Source organism: Nicotiana sylvestris, chromosome 5, assembly GCF_000393655.2.
Source record: "Nicotiana sylvestris chromosome 5, ASM39365v2, whole genome shotgun sequence".
Lineage (NCBI taxonomy): Eukaryota > Viridiplantae > Streptophyta > Magnoliopsida > Solanales > Solanaceae > Nicotiana > Nicotiana sylvestris.
In genome coordinates this window covers 182,118,991-182,128,423 of record NC_091061.1, presented here as the reverse complement: position 1 = coordinate 182,128,423, position 9,433 = coordinate 182,118,991, and the positions used below count along the sequence as shown (strand labels likewise).

Here is a 9,433-nt window from a genome sequence, read left to right as displayed (position 1 = left end):
GTTGTTCGAGCAAAGTGAGCATGACATTGGTGATTTGGATGTTCCCCGCCCGGATTCGGGGAGGAACTATGGCACTGGTATATCCTTGGTTGGGTAGAACCCTTGGTGCTACTCTTGGTGGAGCAGGAGGAGGGTCTGGGATGTTGTCATTAGCATTAATCGGAGCATTTCTACCCCTTCTTTGTGGTAAAACCTCCTCTTATTCTAGGTCTTCAACCTCTTCCACACCCACGTTACCAAGAGCATCTTATCCGTTTAAAGCCATTGGTCCCCGAGTGAATTGACACAAATAAAGTTAGTGAAAAGAAGGAAAAAGAAGCAAAACACAAAACTAGCCAACAAATAGTCAAACACCGTAAAGCTCCTCGGCAACGGCGCCAAAAAGTGATCACGGCAAACTCAACCTTATGAAGAGCGGGCGCTAAAATTTTTACCCAATAGTGGTATCGGGGTCAATTTCCATAGGGATCTTGGAATGCAGTCGAGTATTTATTTGGTCTAGGAGTGCGTTTTAGCTCCTAATTGTACTTCTAACATTTTTGGGGTTTTTATAATTATCAAATACAATTTACCAACTACAAGATAAAACTAAGTTATGCTAAGATATTAATTCTAGATTGTATGCAATATAGAGAAAGGCACTAGGGTCATGGCATTCACCTAGGTGGTCAAATAACAGGTAGAGATTTCTAATACAAGGACGATGATTATGGGGATTATGTATAACCGTTGCACTATTGCACTCACTCTCACACCTCTTGGTAGAGAGAGTGATTTTGCCCAATTGACTCTCTCGAGACCAATTGGGTAGGCAAATTTGCCCAAGCAACTTAGGGTTCAGGATGGGTAATTACTCTCTCGAGGTTTAACCCGTTAATTGGGACTACCATTCTCATGGGTCCATCCCAATTCCTTGTTGGGTCAATCTTGGGGTCATAGACTCTCTTTCTCAAGAAGAGTCAAGACCCACTAAACTAAACTTAGTGTTTGCAACCACCAAATCCTAATGAAAACATAAGATTAACCCAAATAACAAACACCCAACATCATTCAAGCATTAAACAATCACTCCCATTAATTACCCACACTAGGGTTGAGCTACAACCCTAGCTAATGGGTTTAGTTAGACATGATAAGAACAAAAATTGAAGAAATAGTAGATGAAATTGACATATTAATTAACTACAGTGTTAATCTACAAGAATCCACGATAATACAAGATGAAATTGCCCAAAATAGGCTAAAACTTCGAAGTCACGAGTGCAGCTGCTATCTGATATCTAATTATTGACCTAAAAAGGTAAAATGTTCTATTTATAGTACACAAGAACAACTGGACAAAAATACCCCTGCGGGTCTGGCGCGGACCGCGCATAAATGTCGCGCAACCGCATAGGGGTATTGGTCTTCAATCCTCTCATCTGAAGTTGGGGGCGCGGACCGCGTAGAAATGACGTGCGGCCGCGGATCACGCATAAATGGGCGCAGCCGCGTTGGCTGACAAGAGCGGACCGCACATAAAGGAGCGCGACCGCGTAGGTGAAGGGCACAGACCGCGTAGGAAAGACGCGCGGCCGCGTATGGGTCTTGGAAGAATCATCAACTCTCTGACCTTCATCCCACGCGGCCGCGCACCAAAGCAGTGCGGACCGCGCAAGCCACTGCTGGATATGCACAGTCTCTGAACTTCCTAGCGCGGCTGCATGGCAAAGCAGTGCGGTCCGCACTAGGCTTCTTTGTTCCCCACTTCACTTGTCTTTGACACTTGGCAGATTTCACTCCTTTTTGAGCCGATCTTTGACATTTGTCATCTTGTCACTCAAACCTGCAATCAAGCGCAACTTGTAAGCATTTTGGGACTAATACATGGCAATTCTCACACAAAGCTTAAGCAAGAATGGGTATAAAACGTGTAAAAATCATAGTTATCACCTGGGCAGAAGCTTTATTTCATGGTTTCGGCCATTTTTAACATTTTTGGACCAAGGGAGCTCGGGTGAAGCGATTTTTCGAGAGATTTTCAAGGAAAACATTGGGGTAAGTGTTCTTAACTCAATTTTGGTTGTATAACTCGAATCTATTACAAGTTTTGGCGTTTAATCTGAGAATTTTGTTGGAAATGTAGAAAACTCTCTTGGATATAATCACTGATTTGAGGGTCAAAATGATATGGGAATTTTATAATTTTGGTATGGTTAGACTCGTTAGGGTGCGAGGTTTCTGGAGATATAAAATTTACCCGGTTTCGAGATGTGGGGCCCGAGGGGCATTTTGGTCATTTTACATAATTTCGCGTATTATCTTGGAGTTTAGTTGTAGAATCAATTACTTGAATTATCATTGATGATATGCAATTTAATTGAATAGATTTGAGCCATTTGGAGTCGGATACTCGTGGCAAAGGCATGGTTTTGGGTTGACTTGCACTTGTTCGAGGTAAGTGGCTTGTCTAACCTTGTGTGGGGGATTTTGTCCCTTAAGATATGAAATTTGGTAATTGAATGCCTTGTACGTGAGGTGACGAGCGCGTACTTGAGCTAATTGTTGAAAATCCGTTTTATTTAGAATATTTAAACCATGTTTTCTTGCGTAATTGCCTATTCTAAATGCAATTTAGCTTAAGAAAAGCATGTTTAGCTGACTTACTTGCTTATTTGCCTAAACTGTATTATTTGTCCTCCGTGAAGCATGCTAGACTAGAAATCCTATTTATTGTTCTCACTTAGCATTATACAATATTTGAATTGTTGTGGTGTGATTACAATTTGGGACTACGGGACAGCATCCCGAGAGCTCTCGCTGTACGTGTTATCTGCTAAGACTGAGAGTGCAGGATACCAAGAGATCCCTGGCACAGAAATGATTATATATGGAGGATACTAGGAGATCCTCGGGATACTAGGAGATCCCTCGTGTATAAAATAGAGGATACTGGAGATCCCTCGTGTATAAAATGGAGGATACTAGGAGATCCCTCGTGTTATGATGAGGATACCAGGAGATCCTCGGGATACCAGGAGATCCCCGATGATAAATATCTGGTTGTGGTTTGTACCTCTATTCATTGATTGTGTTGTTCTCTGTTACTATTTTTACTTATTATCTTGCTAGATTCTCGTTGTGGTTATACTCATATTGTCTTCTCATTATCATATTGACTATTATGTTTGATCTCAGTAGGGCCCTGACCTTCCTCGTCACTACCCAACCGAGGTTAGGCTTGGCACTTACTGAGTACCACTGTGGTGTACACGCCTCTTCTGCGCATGTTTTTCATGTGCAGATCCAAGTACCTCCGGTCAGGCGCACTATCAGTGATCCATGAGACATCTACTAGAGACTTTGAGGTATATCTACCACGTCCGCAGACCAGGAGTCTCTATCTTATTCCAGCTTTAGTATTTGATTTTCTTTTCTTTCGGTTGTGTAGACATTCCGGAGTTAGATTCGTATCATATACTTTCTGTAGCCTGTGTTGCCCGTGAGATTTCGAGTTTTGGGATTTCTGTTTCAGAATTTATAGTGTCGAAGTGTATGTGCCAAGCGGCAAGTTATATACATTTCCTTAAGTTATTTAACTTTTTATTTAATATTTTCGTATTAGTTGTTACTTCCGCACTGTTAGGCTTACCTAGTCATCGTGACTAAGTATCGTCATGACGTGTTCACGATTGGTGAATTAGGGTCGTGACACTTAGCCATAGTTGTAATCGTGTTTAAGAGAAAGTCAGCAGGGGGATTCAATATTATCAGTATCATATTGTGGAACAAGGCTACTGTATGTAAGCAGTTCTGGAATTTATGCAAAGAGAAAAATAAACTTTGGATTCAATGAGTACATAGTTATTACATCAGAGATAGGAGCATATGGGAAGTACAACTGAAACAAATATCATGGATGATGAGCAAGATTATGAAAGCAAAGAAGACATTTGAGGAAGCAGGCTTTAATTTTGAAAACATTAGAAGGATGAAAAGTGTTCAATCAAGCAAATATACCACAACCTGAGAGGAAACTTTAACAAAGTGAGCTGGAGGAGAGTTGTATGTAGAAATGTTGGATGCCCTAGGTGGACATTCACACTAACAATGGAAGCACATGGCAAGTTGTATACTAAAGATAGGTTGAGTAAATGGGGATTGCAAGTTGACCGGGAGTGTGTACTGTGTAAAAAAGAGCATGAAACTATTCAACATCTATTCTTTGAGTGTTCTTATGCAGCTGAATTATGGGGCAATCTGTTACAATGATAAGGGATAAGGAGAGCATTATATGGATGGACTGAGGAGCTAGCATGGGCTGAAAAATGGGTGAAGAGACAAAATGCAAATACTGACTCATGTATAATATACAGTATGCTTTGCTGACTCCTGTATAATATACGGGAGATTGGAGCACCGGTGCTCAAAACTACAGTATATTATACTAGACATTTATACTTGCTGGAACTCCAGTATATTATGCGGGAGTTACAGCATAATTATACTTGAACTCCCGCATATTATACGGGAGTTCCAGCATAGATATCCTGGAACTCCCGTATAATATGCGGGAGTTCAAGCATACTTATGCTGGAACTCCCGTATAATATGCGGGCGTATTTTTCGGATTTTGAATAGTGTTTTCGCTCAAATTTATCTTTAAATGAAAAGTGTCTAAATTTCGATTACTTTTGAAACTGGGCTATTTTTGAATGACCAGTTGTAAATCTGGCTATTTTTAAATTTCTCCCCTCTTTTTTCCATTGTCCTTTTTGTGTTTGTTTAGGATACAATATCTATTATTTTATTTTTTTTGTGTAGGTTTAGGATTCAATTTAACATACTAAAATAATTTAGAATAAGGAGGAGCTAACCACAAAGAAGTCACTATCGTACATGCTTTACTATAAACTGATGACCACATTAGTAAATTTTCTTCTGATTAAAGTAAATTTTTTGTCTTGTACTATATTTTTAAAGTTATGTAATAATGATCGTTCGTGCATTATTAATTGTTTGTCAATTATAATTTTTGTTTACAATATCTCATATATGATCATTTGTTTACAATTCACTCATATCTCAAAATGCATGGTGAGCATGGTTCTCGTGGCATCTCCCATGCTATAATGTTTTACAAATTTTGCTTGCTCTAATATCATACTTATTATTGGTATTCTGATAGAACTTGCACTATTAGTTATTTTAAGTCATTTTTATAAGAGCAAAAACGTCCCATATGTAGCGCGCACATAGAGAATAGGCACAAAGTTAAGTCTTCACATTAGTAGTCATTAATTTAAAATACAAATACCAAATAAGGTATTATTTCTTTTTTCATCCGTGCGTGATTACGTACAAATAATTTTTTATTATTTAAAAAAATGCATCAATCATGTTACTAAGATATTTGGACACTTCAAAGGACTTATGCAATTGTACATGATATAATGATAGGCCAAAATGGTTCCATGCATTTGTTTATTCCTAAGTATTTAAATTTTGCCTCCAAAAAATAATGAATAATCTTTTAATTAAATTCGTCAAAAAATAATTATCAGTACGTTTATATTTTCGGTGACAATAACTAAGGTACTATCCCAAACTTGGTAGGTAATTGCTGCAATATATTTTTTCACATAGGTAGCTATAAATTGTACTTGTAAGAGGTCTATTGATGTCAAAAATAAGAGTATTGGCCATGGCAGAGCAAGATGAAAAAATATATACACCAAGAACACTGTCTATAAAGAGATATTAGGTAAATACAACAATATAATATGTTATTAACTCATACAATATATTATCTATAATTACAAATGTTATATCACTACCTTAACTAATCAAAATATTGATGTTTTAGGTTCAGAAGATATTCAACATATTTGAATTCACCTATTATATCAATGTAATTATATTCTCTATTTTTAATTTCAATTGTGCGTTGAATATATATTTGGACGTTAATTTTTTTTTTTGGTGGAAAACAAATCTTTATTCAATCATCCCAAACCAAACATACAGATTTTACATCATTCTTTCCTCTATCCTTTCTGTCATTTCTATACCTCAGCTATATTCCAATCTATCTATATGTTCCTATACATTTCGTATCTATCTATCTATATAGTTTCTCGATCCAGTTTATCTCTTTCTTGATCTTCTTCTTCTGTACAACTTCCAAACATCTATATTTGCATGTATATTGTATCTGCTCCAGTACAACTTGTGGTCTTGGCACTTTTTTCATCCAAACTGCTTTATTTCTGGCTTTCCATATATGATAGATGACTGCTGCCAACACTGCCTGTGTGAATGATCTTCCTATTTTCCTTTTAGCTATTCTTGTCATCCTTCTCCATATCCCTGTCATCTCTGTGTTTTTAATTTCATCCCAAGCCATTTGAGCATTTCAGCTAAGCACATTTTAGAGAATGTGCATTCAAAGAATAGGTGGTCAACTGACTCTTCTTTTCCTTCACATAGCATACACTCACCGTCCTAAGTTATTTTCATTCTCAATGTTTTGTCTTTTTTCAGCAATTTCCTTTGCATTGCAAGCCAACAGATGAAGCTATGTTTAGGAGTATTCATTTTGTTCCACAACCCTCTGCTCCAAGCCCATTTTTCCAGCTTTCCTCTTCTTTAGTTGTAGCCACTCTTGAATGTGTATTTTCCTATCTTTGTTTACTATCCATTTTCTATATAACCTGCTACATATGTATCATGTATAGAACAAATTCTCCTCCAGTACCAGTGTCGCACCTTCTTTTTCACCTACACCCCGCAAGGGGCATAAAGGAGTTTTTCCACTTAAAGGACAATCGGAACGGGATTTGGTTATAATTTATTCAGAGTCGCCACTTGGGAGATTAATGGTGTCCCAAGTCACCGGTTGAATCCCGAACCGAGGAAAATCATGACTCTGTTAACAGTTCGCGAACCAGAAATCCGGATAAGAAATTCTGTTAACCCGGGAGAAGGTGTTAGGCATTCCCGAGTTCCGTGGTTCTAGCACGGTCGCTCAACTGTTGCATTTAGCTTATTATCTGATTTTATTACATGAAGAACCTATGTGCCAATTTTCACTTTTTACCGCTTTTATTCAATATGTTTTTTTTTTAAAAAAAGAAAGATGAACGTCGTTTAAAGCGTGCCTTCGGATTGCGTCACATGAAATGCACCCGCAATCCTAAGCATACCCTATTCAATGTTTTGGGATTTGATTTGGGTCGCATGAAATGCACACCCGAGTTTAAGAAGGTAATTTTATTAGAATCGCGTCTAAAAGAGTCTAACGCGTTATTGTCTTTTGGGAGGGCCGTGAAATTTGCTAAACGACCCTTCCCGATTTTCTAAATATTTATAAAACCTTTATTGAGGGCCCCACAATTTTATATTTTATTGGGCGAGACTCGCCTCATTTATTTTAAAGGGTAAACCTAAAAGCGACTAGATTTTCCTATTTTTTTTTTTTGTTTTTGTCTCTAAATGAAAAGAAAACCCTAATTGGTTATTATTATCAAAAGTTGGGCTTCAAATTCTAGTCCGGGTCCAAACAAAAGGGAGTACCTTTTAGCTGAACCCGCTACCTAATTCAAAACCCAAATTTCAATTATCAATTCAACTTGAATCGAAAACTTTGAAAATAGGCCCGAGAATGGAATGAGCAAAGTAACCATTTTAAACTAAGCCTTGGTTCCATTATTCAGGGACTTGGCGGGACGTGCCTCAAAATAGTCTAATTACACGAACTACACTGAAGTGGGCCTCTTGGAAATTAGACGTCTTTGGGTCAAAGTGAATTCAGCAATGAAATTCAAATTAAAGCATTTTATTACTGATGATCTATGCCTATACTAGCCAATTGGTCTCACAGATCATCCACAGGAATAACTGTATCGTCCTGATTTTAAAATGAACAAAGGTACTAATTGATTCACTTACACTTGTGACATTTTTTAAACGACTTTACAAATCAGCTAATGAGAAAATAATTAAAACCATGTGCTGCTGACTTCTACTACTGTCCTAGAACTGTCAAATTGCATTATGAAATTACTCTAAGACGCACATTCAGCCAAACATAGAATTCATCGTGACGGCATGCCAATTCCAGTTTAACTGCAAATTTAAACTTGTTTATGAACTTGGGTTTTAAAACAGAAAATTGTTACTCTAAACCAGTTTTAATCATACAAAATCCAAGGCTAAATAGCTACAAATCAATCAGTCCAGCAGCCTACATAATACAATTCTGCCAGTTCAGTCATACATTCAAATTGGTTACATCGTACAGCAAACCAAATCATATAGAATCTGCTAAAATGTAAGGAGATTCACAAACGACAGATTTTCAGCAGATGCTCCAGTTTTCATTTCATTTTTTCAGCAAAAGGTCTACATAATACTGAGTTTCACGATGAGTACCTGGAATTGGAAGTCAAAATGAAGAAGACGTAGAAACAGTCAGCAGCAATCACTGAACAAAGCTCAAATGCATCCCAAAAATGTATCGAACCCAATAGAATCAACTAACTGGAGTATTTTTGATCGAAATAGGCTTTAACCAATACTCAGAACACACTACTAGTATGTTATTCCAAAGAGTTAACCCAAAACGACTTGACTGAAACTGAAAAGCACCCAAAAATGGAACAAATAGATCTCTGAAATAACAGTATCTAAAGATTGAACCAAAAACACTTGTAAATCAGCAGCTGTAGGTTAAAATTCACCTATTGCCTAATGGAGCAGTAGCTCTTTTTGGAATTTTGAAGTTTTTATTGTGTTTTTTTTTTTCTATATGAAGGGAGTTAAAATTTGAAAGGGTTTTGATCTAAATTCAAATTTCAGATCTGGAGAGCTTGAGGAACTTTTTTGGAGAAATTCTATGGCTTCCAAAAACCTCCATATTAAGGCATGGGAATGCCCTTTTATAGGCAAAGATAAGGGCAGCCCTTCAATTTTCTGTTTTCAATCTTAGTCCCTTATTTCCTAACGTGTTCCCCAAGTAACTACTACCAAAATTATTAAAACTTACACTAAAATCCCATTTGGAATGTCTTGGAAGGTTCTTTTAGCTATACAATGCCTATATTACCTGTGAGCACGTGATTTTTTCTTTACGAATACTACTCCAAAAGAAATCGAAAAAATAAAACAAATATCCTTTGTGTTACAATTTTGAGAGTTTTGCGTGACATTTTGATTAATCACTCGTGATTGTGGATAATCATTTTTGTTTAATTAAAAATACCAAAATACACGTTGCATACATATTTAGGATTCAATTGCGCGTTTTTGAATTTAGTTAAACCAGGTCCTGTTTTAAAAGAACGAAAATCACAAAATATCAATTTTGGTAGCTTTGTCATTTTTGTCATTTGATTGTGCTTGATTTTATTTTTTTATCTATATTTGACCTTGTTGTTGATTTTTGTTAAGGTTT

The 9,433-nt window shown here is 36.9% G+C and overlaps 1 long non-coding RNA gene across 1 annotated transcript; it reads right to left on the bottom strand.

Moving 5' to 3' along the window:
• Nucleotides 1-1,157: 1,157 nt before the first annotated feature.
• LOC104240396 (uncharacterized) lies at nucleotides 1,158-8,896 on the bottom strand. The gene is made up of 2 exons (XR_714405.2): nucleotides 8,413-8,896; nucleotides 1,158-1,825 (listed from the first exon to the last, which is right to left on the bottom strand). It is a non-coding gene; the product is annotated as an uncharacterized lncRNA (long non-coding RNA).
• Between the last annotated feature and the right edge of the window lie 537 nt (nucleotides 8,897-9,433).